Source organism: Meleagris gallopavo, chromosome 3 (genome assembly GCF_000146605.3).
Source record: "Meleagris gallopavo isolate NT-WF06-2002-E0010 breed Aviagen turkey brand Nicholas breeding stock chromosome 3, Turkey_5.1, whole genome shotgun sequence".
Lineage (NCBI taxonomy): Eukaryota > Metazoa > Chordata > Aves > Galliformes > Phasianidae > Meleagris > Meleagris gallopavo.
Genome location: NC_015013.2, coordinates 43,889,960 through 43,905,098, shown reverse-complemented (window position 1 = coordinate 43,905,098; position 15,139 = coordinate 43,889,960). Strand labels below are relative to the sequence as shown.

At 41.9% G+C, this 15,139-nt stretch overlaps 1 long non-coding RNA gene across 1 annotated transcript; it reads right to left on the bottom strand.

The window, feature by feature from the left end:
- Positions 1 to 2,250: 2,250 nt before the first annotated feature.
- LOC116216463 lies at positions 2,251 to 15,094 on the bottom strand. The gene is made up of 3 exons (XR_004159231.1): positions 14,888 to 15,094; positions 3,727 to 3,794; positions 2,251 to 3,051 (listed from the first exon to the last, which is right to left on the bottom strand). It is a non-coding gene; the product is annotated as an uncharacterized LOC116216463 (long non-coding RNA).
- Positions 15,095 to 15,139: the final 45 nt, after the last annotated feature.

Genomic DNA, 15,139 nt, shown 5'->3' with positions numbered 1-15,139 from the left:
TATCTATGTAAGGAGAAACCAGCATTTCAGAGGAGTCTCTGTGAGTTGACTTCCTACTTGTAGATACCCAGCAAGATCTATTTCCCACTTTAAGGTATTCACAATCACGTTGAAGAATTATGTATTTATTTCCAGCTATTCAAAAATAAAAATTTAAGTCAGATCCATAAACATAAAGTGGAAAAGGTCGCACAGATGCCAAGTTGAACAGGAGCCGGCAGCATGCCCTTGCTGCTAAGAAGGATGGCAGTATTCTTGGCTGCATTGGAGCATTGCCAGCAGCTCAGAAGTGATCCTTCTCTACATAGCACTGGTGGGGCTGTGCCTGAAGTACTGGTTCCAGTTTTGGGTCACCCAGTACAAGAGAGCTGTGGGCTTACTAGAAAAAGTCCAGTGTGGGGCAATGAAGATGAAGGAGCGCCTCTGCTGTGAGGAAAGGCTGAGGGAGCTGGAATGCTCAGCTAGGAGCGGAGGCTCAAAGGGATTTCATCAATTTGTATAAATACCTGAAGGGAGAGCACAAGGACAACAGAGCCAGACTCCTTCCAGTTGTCCCCAGTGCCAGCACCAAGAGGCCATGGGCACAAACTGGAGCACAGGAGGTTCCCTCTGAACAGCAGGCAGCACTTCTGTGCTGTGCAGGTGACGGAGCACTGGCACAGGCTGCCCAGAGGCTGTGGGGTCTCCTCCTCAGAGGTCTCCAGAAGCCTCCTGGCTGTGGGCCTGGGCACCCTGCTCTGGGTGGCCCTGCTGCAGTGGGGCTGGGACTGGGGGACCCAGAGGGCCCTGCCTGCCTCAGGCGTGCTGGGATTCTGTACGTAATTCAAGGAAAGCCTAAGAAGCCCTCCTTGCAACTATTCTCAGTGTCTTGGAGAGTCAGAAGTGAGTGCTGTTTTTCCTTTCAGTGTGAAGAGCTGTGCCCTTTGACACCCACGTCCTGGCATTATCAGTGGGATGTTTCATGTGGCCTGGAAGCGTGTTCCTGTAGTGCTTTGTGCTAATTTGCAGCTTTATTTTGCTGTAAGAGGGGAGCAGCACAATTGGTTGGGAAATAAACCCCCTCTCCTTCCCTTTTGTAGACTGCAGATTGTGTCTCTGGGTACTTAGGGAAAATCATTTGATGTTATGGGCTTCAAAAACTTCCCTAATACAGCTTCAGTCTTTCTGCAGAGCATCATAGGACGCCCTGCTGTGATCTCTTGAGCACTCTTCTGAAATGAGGACAGAAAATCTGATGAAATAGTCTGTGTATCTCCATGCTTCCGCCCCCTCAGCTAAGCTGTAAGAGTGTTTAGGCTGCGATCAGATTGTGAAACCTCTCTTTTTCTCTGAAAGGAAAACAGAAAGCTGCACGATTTTTGTTTCCCTCCTTGATGCTGTTTTACATGAGGCTACAGAGTAATTTTCTTAAAAGCACTGAAATGCATATGGGAGGATGGAGTGGCTGGAAGTGTTTGTGCCAGTGCCTCTGCTAATTGGTGTAGGTTGCTCTCTGAGGGCTCAGCTTCCACAATGGGATGCATTCATGTGTGATGGTGTTCTTGACCTTTAATAAGATCTGCTTTGGATTAGATCTATTTAGCACCTGTGCCAGTGCCGATTTCATTGTTTGATAAACATAGTTGCTCTTTCACTGTTCCAAAGTAAAACTCTTCAGAAGCTGTAACATAACAGTTCACCGCATTTATTAGGTTGAGAAGTAATAAGTCATAGCATAATGCAGCATAACACAGCTGGTCTGAAAAATCGATTTCATATGGTTTTCTCCATTGCAGCAAGAAGAATCCTTGCTGCAAAATGTCTGTATTTGCATGATTCTGATACTATCGAGTATGTCCTGATAGAGATTGGTTTGTATGACCACTTATCATGGCAACGTGTTCTGTAGAAATATGAGGGCATGCTCATTGTATTAGGATTCATAATGGTGTGTTTTCAACAGATAAATTGCGGAAGCATTATTTGAATTGTTTTGTAACACAGTGATTGTGAAAGCTTGGGACAACACGCTGGCAGAACTGGAAGTGCAGTTGACCTGTACTAACTTGCATTCAGCGTCACAGCAAATTAACAAGTGTTTAATAAGATGTCTTTATTCAGTGCACAAAAGTCAAGTGCTGGGATGTGGAAAAGAATTTTGAGGCTTCTGGTTACGAATTAAAAATTTATCATCTTGGGAAGGATTTGTTGGGGTTTTTTTGTTTTTTTTTCTTTTTTTCTTTTTTTTTCCTTTTCCTGGCTGTTAAATTACTCTGGTAATGCTCAGAAACCATTTTATCCCTGAGATTCCCTGAAGTACTGCAAACAAATAGACTTTCTGCAAAAGGCGCTGACCTTGTTCCTCAAAAGCTCCTGGCGAAGCCAAGCCTGATCCTTCTGACCACCATTGAACCTTTCTTTAAGACACGCCTAATTCATGATGAAAAGCTCAACCTTTCTTATTCTCACACTCCGGATATTTTAGGAAACAAAACCACGCATCCACTGAAATCCGTTTAATGCCCATTTATTTTATGTTAGTCAATGTCATTTCTGCTCCCTTTACTATAGTAAAATATCTGTTGAAACAAGAGGATACTGAATCCTCAGAACTGAATCCCTATTCCCCTCCAACAAGCAGAGAGCTCTGGGGGAATGCTCTGTGGCAGACTATGAGGGAAGCAATCGCTTGGCTTCTGATTACATATTGACAAGTGGCAATCAATAAGGAAGTCAGCTCGCATGCCTAAGAGATGCCCTTGAGGAAAATGAACATGGCGTTTCTTCCTGTTTGACAGTACAGTGTGATCTGGGGGGCAGGAGATAGCACTGCTGTTACTGACTTAGCAAATAAGCAAGAAATGAGTAAGAGGACGGTACTGGTTTCTCTTCGCTTGTTTAATAGGGTTGAAATGTAGGTTAAGCACCTTACAAAAGAAATCCCTGCTTCTTGTCATCTTCAAAGAACCAGGCTGCTGTGCTGACAAATACATAGCACTTTAGCACGAAAGAGCAATGGATGCAGCCTGGGTAACACCATGCATTTTAAAATCCCTTTTCAATACAACAGCTCTGCAAAAAAACAAATCATCAGCAGACAGAGAATTACTACCAACTATCCAAGTTACTCTCTGTGTTCATCACTCTCTATGTGGTACAATTTTGCACTGTAGATCTTTACTGAAAAAGCTTACAGTGTGGGAAGTAGGAATCTCCTAGGGGCCCTCAGAAGGGATATTCAAAATAAATGCGTAGGTTTTCTGTGCTATTTCTTGAGACGTTCAGGAATGGAAATAAGAATGCTTTCCTGGCACCACTCCTTTCAGAGATACCATTCGTCCTCTGAGATTTGTGACACTTGTTCTCCATTCTCAGGGAAAATTTATTTTCAAGGTGGCAACCTGAACCGCCTGTTGGCACCTGACCAGTTCTCCACCCCACCGTCATAGAACAGAGGGACAGAAGTCTTATCAGCAACTGACGTTTCTAATGGAGGTGACTCTGTTTCTCAGCAGTTTTGGATATGTACTGCCATACACCGATATCTGCCTCTGATGTTGTGCGCCGACACAATAGCATGAGAGGCATTAATTTTGGAGTGGCCCTTGTAGATAGTTATTCCTTTTCAGAAACCAGAATTTTTGGAGGGGAATTAGTTTTCTTGGAAGGAGAACAAAGCCAGAATGTCATGTTGGCAATAAAATAGTGAAAGGGAAAGAAGGAGAAAATAACATAATGGTGTCCTACCTAGGAAGATACACTTGGAGGTTGGTAATAACCCCACTGCGGTGACAGATGTGGTACAAAAGAGATATCTGAAACGGAAATTTGATGTAAAAGGGTTATCACATCATAAATAGTCAAAGTGCACATACACGCATTTCATGGCACAGCCCCATTAACACCATCGTTACTTAGGAAACCTGGCCCACAAATGAGCGTAAACAAATACAAGATGAGGAGTGCCTCAAGTGGTTAAAGACTCCACACTTTATCTGTGTGTATACCTGAATGTACAGAGTACAAAGCCCAGTGCATAAAAGATGACGCACATTCACATAGTCTGCAACAGGTTAGCAAGTAGGAGCCTTGGACTAATGACTCCTGGTGAACACACTGCCGTGCACTCACGTAGCCATTCTCCCTACGTGGTTTAGCTTTTCAGGAAGCTTGATTTCAGCTAAAAGATATCTTGGCATGATGGGTTGTTTTGTAGGAAAAGGGCAAATCATTTCAGTTCTATAGAAGAAAAGGCGAGGTGGTAACAAACGTATCCAAACAGATTTGCGTTGAGTGATTTAACTGCAGCAGTTCTTCATGTTCTTCAGTGCCTGCTGCTGGGAGTATAAAGGCTATACAGTAACAAAGCATCCATCAATGGAATATTAAATGGAGGATTATTTTATTTTACTTTTCCCAGGAGGGAACTGATGTCTTAGAAAATCCACCGGACTTGAGTCATCAAGTTATCTTGATGTCAGCAGGCATGCCTTTCAGACACTGCATCTCATCTTGCTGCAAATCACACCCCCAGTGAAAGATGCATGACATGGCAGAAAATTGCACTCTTCCTTGTGTGACAGATACGTTCTGAAAAATTACAGGGCCCAAAGTGATGACCAGATTAGAAAGAGAGCATCCATCTGACAAGCCTTTTTCACACTACGTCAGTGACAAGGAGATGAGGATGTCTGGGAGCTACGGGTTTCAGAGCTCCAGGAAAGTGGTTACCATGTAATTTGGCAAGATGACTCAGCACGTGTCTCTGGTAGTGAGGGACGGCCTGGAGTTATTCAGGCTGCCTTCTGACAAATCTGCTTTTGAAGAATGCCTGATTTTTCAGTGAAGCAGTGCCAGAATTCCTGTGAGAGATTCCCACTCTTCAGGATGTTTGAGGAAAGACATTGTTCTCCCTGACATTTTAAACCAGTGCTGGAAATTGGCCTTCCACTTAGCAGGGCCTCCAAGTCATAGCAACTAAATCTCGAGTGTTAGATGATTATGATGTACATTTTAAGCCAGCCACAGGCAAATAATTAGAATTTGGGAATATGTGACTCCCTTCTGGTATCTTTGGGTCATACTAGAAATGTAAGCAAGCTGTGTTTGAAGCTAAGTGGCCTATCTGATCTTATACATACCATACAGAGTGTGTGATGAGGCAACGCAGGAATTTTCTCTCAAATTTTATTCTCACTTACAATTTAAAATGGAACCATTATTGTGATGTCACAGAATGTCCATTACTTTGTCATTTTACATACTTTTGTACTCAGTGCTGGCTGATGAAGATTCTGACTGATTATGATGCAGCGTAAACTGTTACTTTTCTCTCACTAAGGTGAATGCCTCCAGTTTATGCAGCTGTCCTCTCTTAACCTGCCCTCCTTCTATGAGGCCTCTTAGTAGGAGCAATTCCAAGCCCTCTGAGACGCTGAGGACTGAGGTTGGTGTGTATGCTAAGTTAGCGCGCTGTCAGGCCTCCAAGCGACCCCATCACTTCCTTCAGAGCTGGCCTCGGTGTTGTCACATACAAGAGCTTCATGGGCATTTTTGTGCATTTCTATGTTTTCCTGTGAGGCAACTGCAAACATTTCATTTCCTTGTGATGTCACCTGTAATCTTGCAAATGATAAAATGTTGGAAAGTCTTGCATTTTATTAGCTACTCAAGCAGTGTGAAGGTAACAGTAAAACTGAAAATGTGCCAACGTTCTGATTAAGTTCAGCTTGGGTAAACTCTACTGTTCTACCAATTTCTAGGAAAGCAGTCAGATGTTGTTGTGATCATCCCATCAAATGAACGACATCTACTTGGGTTTAAGGATGCATTCATCTATATTATCTGGTCTGAGACAGATCTGAAGTCTGGTTAGTTGCAACATCATGGCCAGAAGTCCACAATCCCTTGGAATTGGAATCTGTTAAAACTGGCCCAAGTGAGTTGTTCCAAATTCTCTATCCAATCCACGCTCTAAAAAAGCAGAAAATGTAAGATTTGAAACCTCATTTCACTTTTGAATATATACAGAAGAAAAAAAAGGGGGAAGAAACACGTGTGATGTCACTGACACACACAGGCTTTCCCAAAGTCATGACCTAACGCTTTCAGGGAAGAGTCTGATTCCCAGATTTAAAATTGGACTTGGTAAAAATGTAACGATTTGATTCCTTGTTTCACTGTCCATCAAAACCATCCCAAGGATGCCTCTTAAGATTTGCTGAAGATTACGTGCCAACCTAGGAAACTCAGCTTTAGATAGGAAAATTGCCTACAGAGTGATCTTTTTGGCTTAGCCACCTCCGAGATTGAACATCCCACATCTTAACTTACTTAAAAGTTTCATTAATGATGCGTAAGCCAAAATCCAGCTCAGCTCTTTCCCTCACAACTGTATTGTCTCTGAATAGCTAACAAGAGCCAAACACAGTAATTTCTTTTTTTGCCTCTAATGTGAGTGAAACCTAGATGTGCACTTTGGGAATAGTTTCTGGATAAGAAAGCAGAGTTTTTACTAAGCTACTTTGAAAAGCTGGATTTTTTCTGTTACAATAATGAATTGATAGGAATTTCTCTTTCACTGTATACATTAGAGAATGCTCATCAGTGGAAGCAAAGCACAGTTAAATATTCAGGGTTGAAAGCTCCCAAGAGTATTACAAAAACTGGTGGAGACGCTCTTTGAGCCATTCATATTCATTCTGAACAAATTCTGGTGCACAAGGAAAATGGATAAAAAGTGAACGTGGTGCACTGCAAAGAATAAACATGATAGGTTCTGATAATTACAAGCATGACATAAACCCTGGGCAAAATAATGTCAAGACAGACATGAGAAGCAAATGGGTATTAATTCACAGACAAAAGCATATGTAATGTTAATCAATACATTTTAAATCTAAAGTAGGTGCTTTCAAACCACAAGAGATGAGACTAAAATGCAGTTGCTTAAGGTAGATGGATTGATTTAAGGCATGGATTACTTTAAGGTATTTGATGTAGCTCTGCATGACAATCTGGTTAAAAAAAACACAGCACTATGCAAAATCAATTTACCTGCATCACATGCCCTCAGAACCAATTAGCAGCTATATCAGCATGTTTCTATTCTCTTCTAATGGGTTACTAACGGCTTCAAAGGAGCCATTGCCATTCAATGTCTTTATCAGTGATCTGGAAGGAAACTTAACATCTTTGCTGTTAACTTGGCAAATGACACAAAAATTGCTGGGATTGGAAAGAAAATAACAATAAGAACAAAACAAGATAAAGATTTTTAGCACTGGTCTTCAGATCTTAAGCTGTCAGTCAGAATTTAGAAATACCATGAGTCTCCATGTGGATGAGATGTTATTTCCTATCTGCTGGTGGCAGGACTTGCATCTCTCTGAAGCCTCTGGTGCTGCCCCAGTGGATGAATGGACACTATAGATTCCCATTTTCCTTATTTCTATTTGCCTCACTCAGGGAAGGAAAAAGCAAGGAATGGCCTGGCATACATAAAATAAAATACATTCCAGGTTTGCAGTGGAGGTCTGTTTTTCTGTTAAATTAGTATAATTTCTCATAGATCACTTCTTTATAGAAGAATCACAGAATTGTAGGGGTTGGAAGGGGCCTCAGGAGATCATCCAGTCCACCTCTCTGCTAAAGCAGAGATCCCTCCAACAGAGTGCACAGGAAAGCATTCAGGCAGATGTTGAATATCTCCATAGAAGGAGACTCCACAACCTCTCTGCACAGCCTGTTCCAGTGCTCTGTAACCTTTACAGTTAAGAAAGGTCTTCCTGATGCTTTTATGGCAATTCCTGTGTTGCAGTTTTTGCCTGCTACCCCTTGCCCTTTCCTTGTGCACCTCTGAAAAGAGCCTTGTACTAAGGACAAAGAAGAAGAACCAGCATCTGCTTCACTTGAAGGTGAAGGACAGGAGGAGAAGCTTGCAGAACAATGGAGACTGGGAAAAAGGGAAGAGGGGAAAGCAGCATAATAGGATAGATGTAGGTTCAGGGTGATGGAGTGGGAGCAAAAGGGTCTCAATCCACTATAATGTGTTTCCCTTTAAAAAGCAGAACGGTGAATATTCGTAATCGTAGGTGATGAGCAGTGCCCACAACACAGGCAGGTTCAGGGCAGAAGGGGTTCGGCTGCGGCTGCTCCCAGGGAAAGGGGAGCATCAGGGGATAGTGCACAGCATGACAGGTCCCTGGCTGATGGCAGCGAGTGAGCTGATGCTAGAAATGTCCCACATGGGGATAATACAACACAGGGCATCTTTTGCTATGTGGTGCTTTCTGCAGGCTTTTTTTTTACCCCTAGCTATGTCCTAGAGGATACGGCAATTTCAGGATGAGAGGGAATGGATTTAAGTTTTGCCAGGGGAGATTCAGGTTGGATATTAGAAAAAATTTATTCTCTCAAAGAATGGTGAAGCACTGTCACAGGCTGCCCAGGAAGGTGGTGAGGTCACCATTGCTGGAGGTGCTCAAGAACTGTGTGGATGTGGCACTGAGGGACATGGCCAGTGGGCATGGTGTGACGGGCTGACAGCTGGACTGGGTGATCTTAGTGATCTTTTTCAACCTTAATGATTCTGTGATTCTGTAAAAATGCTGTATTTCCTTTCCACCTCTGCAAACTGTTCCCACCTGGGTTTCGGTGATCAAATGATGTACCAGAACAAAGGCTGAAAGACACATTCCTGTCTGTTCTGTGGTGTATCAATTGCATATTGCTACCAAACAGCTTCTCATGGGTATCATTTTTACAATTAAGCCATAAATAATTCAGTATTTGGCAGTCAAAGATGCCATCAATAATATTATGCAGACTTTTTACCCCTGGAATGCAAAGTAAGTAAATATTTCAGGTAGAATGCTCAAGCTTGTGTGCAGATACAGAAGACATTTGCAACAAACTGGAATGGGGATATGATTCTAGAAACCTTCCATCTTTACTTCTAGATGCAATGAATTAATCAAGAGCAAAGATCTTTCGTTTGTATATTAACCATGTGTTAGTAACCCTAGCTTCTGGCATCTGTTCCAAGAGTGCTGTGAGCCCTTGTCTGCTTCAACAGGAGGGGGAAAGAGAAGGCATTTCCAGGGGTTGGGTGAAGCCCATGAAGGCAGAGGAGCTGCAGATGCCCACATGAGCCGTGATGTTGCAAAGCTGCAAACCCTTAGGTTTATGCATTTGAGAATTCCTCTGGATTTCACTGGATTTAAACATGTGCAACAGCAGAAGCAGAGCTTTTGTTGGCATAAGTGCTTGTGATTTAGCTGATCATTTGGACCTCAGTAACATCTTTATGCAGTTTGGTAACAGGTTACAGGGAGCAGATCCTTCCCTACCAGTCACTATGCTTGCAGCAATTGAATCCACCGACAGCCTGAATTTTAACGTCTCCCTTTCTTTTCCTCTGCCCATTTTCAGGCTCACTGCTAATTTGATCTTTCAGCTGAGACAAACATTTAGTTCTCACATCTATGTTATCTATTTATTTTTAAAGTGTTGTTAACGTAGCTTTTTGCTGTCTCCTTCTGTCTTAATTGATGTAAAAATGGCTGTCTAAAATGTTCTTCGGGAAAAGTTGCTAAACTTTCCCCAGAGATCTTCCTCTTGTCTTTGTCTTCAGTCATCTCTACTCAGTTCCATATAAAAATGAAGTACTGGTTGTTCAGCATGTGTTTATTTTCTCTTGTAACCATTGCAAACTAATGTACCCTGGGAAAAGGAGTCGGATTCCTCTCATTTGCAAATAACATTAACAGAATTGTCGACCAAATTCCATACACAACTCCAAATTACACACTCAATTAGGGCCTGATCCAATGCTTATTAAAGGCACTGGAAGAATTCCCCCTGATTTTAATGGACCGTGGCTCAGACCTCAGGGAATGTGCAAACGCAGATGATCGGTTTAATCTTGGACTACACTGGAATTTATACAAAAAGAGAGTCATAGCATTGAAAAGGATTTCAGAGGTCACATCTCAAGGCAAGATTGGATCAATCTATACCTCCCAACAGACGTCCTGGAGGTCACTGACTGGGACTCCATGGATTCCCCCTCCAGGCAGCTAACTATTCTTACCATTAAAAATTCTTTGCTCCAGTCAACACCCATGACTTCCTGCCCTAGCCAAAAAAAAGTGAGAGCAGACTGTTTTCTTCCTCTCTGCAATAGCTTCTAATGTATTTGAAAACTATTATCACTGCATGACTCAGAACAAGCTTCCTTAGGCGAAACAACCTCAGTTTTTCAATCTATTTGAAAAGCTTCAGTCTGCCTGTTTTCTGGACTTCAGCCATTACCGCTGCTCTCTTCTGGCCACCCTTCAGTTCACAGAATCACAGAATTGTTGGGGTTGGAAGGGACCTCTGGAGATCACCCAGGCCAACCCCCTGCTGAAGCAGGCTTCCCAGAGCAGGCTGCAGAGGAAGGTGTCCAGGTGGGTCTTGAATACCCTCAGAGAAGGAGACTTCACAACCTTTCTGGGCAACCTATTCCAGTCACTCCACATCTTCCCTGGAGGACAGCACCCAAAACTGGCCACAGCACTTCAATACGGTGTTTAGCAGAGGGAAAGTGTGTGTTGTGCACAGTCTCAGTACAATGCTTGTCTTTTGAACATCAATACATTATTCGCTCATATTTACCTTGTGACCCATTAGAACAGAACCTAGACACAATTTGAAGATGTAACTTGAGGACTTCTCGGGGTCTCCTGCGAGACGCAGAATTAGCATCTCTGAGCTGCTGTGTGTATTAACAGAGAAAATGAAAGGTGAAATTTGAATCCATGTTGCCAGATGAGTTCTCAAAACAGACTGAGAAACACCATGGTTTTGTTTGCAAGAATACCAAAGTGGAAAAGAAATGCAATGACCATAGGACACTGTAATGCTGTTTCTGCAGGATTTCTTCTCAGACTGAAACTGTAATTTAATACAGATTTACTCTTCGTAAAAGAGAGTTCCAGCTATGTACTTAGACTTATATGCTTATCTACGCATATTTTATTTTTGGCTACTTTTCAGCATAGAGTTTGTGCATTTTTAGAACTGCAACATAAGCAAACAACCACCAACACATATTCTATATTTTGCATATTCATTGTCTCATTACATCGTGAATGTACGCGGACTTTAAGAACCAATTCTTGAAAACAATACTGAAAAATCTATTTCCTCAACAACTTTGTCCTTTACCAAAGGACTAATGGTCCTTAGCACATTTAAAATTGGCTCAGGACTCGTTCTGTTCTTTAGATGATACTTTAAACCACAAAGGCAAAATACCATTTTTAGCTCGTTCCTACACGAGTAAACGATCTAAGCATTTTCGTGTTATGACATTTATATAACAATTTTCACCACAGCAGCACATCAGAATGATGTTAAGTGTTATTAGCTTTTCTCCACTTGCATATTCAATACACATCATATGTTTTTACAATGACCTCATTAGGTAGAGAAATACACTGCAGTCGAACAAACTTGATGATACTCAGTTAAGATCTACTCTTCTAGCTGTGGTAACATTTGAATAGTGCCGTAAATCTTCAGAAAGGTATGGATTGTAATTTTACCTTTGATTTATACTATGACAAGTAGGCCTCAAATTATATATGGAACTTATTAGCTGCCAAGTAAATTACGACCACAGCCTGCTGTAATCTATGTGTATGCTATGAATAGTTTTGTGTTTCAGAAGACAAATTGCAGCACCAAGAGGCGAGGTATTTCCTTAAAGAGAAATTAAAACAGACTTTCACCCACATAGCTTTGCTTTGCAATATTCATTGACTTGGCAGTACAGGATACATATGTTACTTCAGTGAGTGAGACTGAGAGTTTTTCCATTAATATGACAAGTAATGTGGCACGTGGTTGCTCTTTCTGACAATCTTAATAACACCAAGGAATAGCAAAGCAAGTCATGATATTGTTTTATTGCAAGACATTTTCAAGTTCAGAGTTGGCGGGACTGAATAAACTATCTGAATAATAAACAGTGGAAAAAAGTATTATGAAACCGAGCCTACATCAATACTTCTCAGGTATAAAGAAAGCTCATTTAATATTTAATAGCAACCAGCTCTGAAATATGCCAAGCAATCTCCAAACTGAGATATTATAATAATAATGATGCTGAATTCACCATGTGAATAAACATTAAGATCTACAAACACACAGGACAAATGTTAACCTCACGTTAAGCAAATGTTAGCTGCCTGCAAGCAGTGATAAAGATACTAGAGATGCTTCTGGAATGACATCTCTCTGAAATTGGTGAGAGGTTTGCTATTGACTGCAACAGAGCCAAGATTTCAGTCTTGAACTGTGCAATGAGGTGTGCAAGTGAAATGAGTCAGATGTTGGAAAAGGTTGCCAGATATTGCTCATCAACAGCACAGGGTTTGTTTAATATAAAAAATAGCATTAACTTAGGTGAAATAAAAGCTTTAGATGAGAAATTATATTAAATGCAACGAATGCCTTATTAAGGTTGAAAATATGTTCAAACAACAACTACTACATCAAAAAAAAAAAAACCCAAAAAACATGTTCATACATTATTATCATTAATGCATTCCTCTAGTGTTTATGTACTAACTTGAATGTTATCGTAAAACACAGAGCAGCCAGATTCATGTGCTGAGCCAGGCTACCCAGGTGGCTGTGAAAACTCTGTCCTGGGAGGTTTTAATGATCTCACACGATAAAACCCTCAGCTACCTGGCCTGAATTCAGTTTTGACCCTGCTTTGAGCCAGAAACTGAACTGCAGCCTTTTTGGGTCCAGCCTCAGTGATGCTGTGACGCTCTTCACATGGGCAATACTGTGCTTGAGGCCACGGCCTACCATTCATTAACTGCCTCTTAAGGTGATAAGGATGAACTCAGACTTCCTCCAGCCTGCACACATCCACAGACGTTCACTTATATCTATTGTGCAACCACGTAAAAGAAGGTGTCTGCACTGAAAACAATGTATGGGAAAACCTGGAAGACCTGTTCTCATATTCAATAGGTCTTAACTTCTGGTTCTCCTCATATTTTCTTATATGAGAGATGTTTGTTATATAAAAGATGTGTAAAAGACTTAGAAAAACAAAGGTATGTTCGTCCTCTAAATTCACACAGAGGAAGCTTCTCTTGAATTTGTGCTTCTTTCTATTATTTTACAGTCCATTAAAAAGAGGAAGGAGAGAACCTTTGGAAGTATTTAGAATTTTGCAGCAGCTCCTCATGTCTCAATTCTTTGAAAAATGAGACCCAGAAATTCTTCAGGTATATTATTACCACGTAATTCTGGAGCTGAATTATTGCTTCAGAGAAATATACACTGTGGCTTAATCTTTAGTGGGTTTATGAACAGAAATGGAGAAAGCATGGAGGTTATAGAGTAAGTGCTCACAATAACAGAAGAAGAAAAAATATCCTGATATTAAAAAACACTCAATTTTCCTTCTAGAGTCCAAAGGTAAGAATAAATAATGCACTGTAAATAAACAAAAGGCAGCAATCTCCAGTGTTGTTTTACAGGTATCATAAAATAAGTATATAGCGGGAAAATTACAGCCAGAATAGCTAAAGACCTCTAGCAACGTTTTCACAGATATGCCACTGAACACCACCTACTGAAGCCAACTACGTATATCCAAAGTGCTTTTCTACAGCACTTCTCACATTTCTTCTTCAGTCAGTGATGATATTCAAGCTCATACTGGTATTTGCTCTTGGCAAGAGGGGTATTGAGAAAAGTGCTGAAAGAACGATGTGTGCAGGCTTGGTGCAGAGGCAGACAGATGAAATAGAAGGTAAAGGCCCTGCTGAAGCCCAGACAGAGACTGGACCAAATTGCTGAGAGTGTCTCCCCTATGTAATGGCCTCAAAGCCCTTTCTTTCACCAAGGAAATGATGCAATCCATAACTCTTACTGTAGCTAGATGAATTTGAAGGTAAAACATTCCAGTTTTAATAGCCTTAAGACGTACTGGGGAGGTTTGGATTGCATATTAGGAAAACTTCATTTCAGAAAGAGAGGTGAGGCAGTGGCACAGGCTGCCCAGGGAGGTGGTGGAGTCACTATCCTGGAGGTATTCAAGAACCGTGTGGATGTGGCACTGAGGGATGTGGTCAGTGGGCATGGTGGGGATGGGTTCACGGTTGGACTAGACGGTCTTTGTGGTCTTTTTCAACCTCAGTGATTCAATGATTCTAACTTATTTCAATTGATTCATTATTGGGACATATTTTCCAAGTGGGTTTTTATGTTTCCATACACATTCTTAGCACACCTACACCAGATTGCCAGAGAAGTTGTTCCATCACCTGTACTCCAAGCTTGCATGAACATGAACTTAACTATAAATCCTAGGGCCAGATTTTTTAAAAGTTAGTGGTGGGGATGAGAATCATTAAGTTTCAGATGAATTTGTCTATCTGTTTTTCCTCTGTCAAAATACCTCAGAATGTACCATCTATGATAAAAACATTGACAGAAAGTGGAAGAAAGAAGGATGGTGAACATCTCTCACTCTGTTCTACCATTAGAGACTTTGGATTTGCCTCAATGTCTCTTGCTATAGAGTCCCTAAGCCTTCAAATAAAAGTTTCCCGTTTCAGGGTGGCTTTTGGTGATGTTCTAGGTTATTCTTTTCCCACTTTAAAGGTGAAACTCTTCACCGCAGGGCAGCCTCTCAAAGCCCTGGAGCTGCCTTAGTGCAGGATGGCAGCCATCTCAGGGCAGGCACAAGATCTTGTTGGGAATGAGGAGTTAGTCCTTGACATCTCAAAACTCATCTGTGGGGATCTTGGACTCAGGTTGGAGCTGTTACCAATCCTGGGCATTTCCACACTTTTTGCCCAATTTGCCCTTCCGCCTACCACCCCACACTTACTCTCCCTCCGACAGCTTTAGTTGAAACCAGGCTGAGACTGCAGGAAGGCCACGAAGCCACACTACCTCAGCCTACCTCTGGATTCCGGATAGCGAGGAGCCTTGTGAGGTGCCCCACTTCCTACTAAGCGCCCCCCAGGCACCGAGAAAGACTACAACCCCCAACATGCACCTCGGCCCCCCGCCCGCCGCGTTGCCTCCCGCCCGCCGCGCGGCATGCAGGGAGCTGTAGTTCCTCCCGCGGCGCACGCGC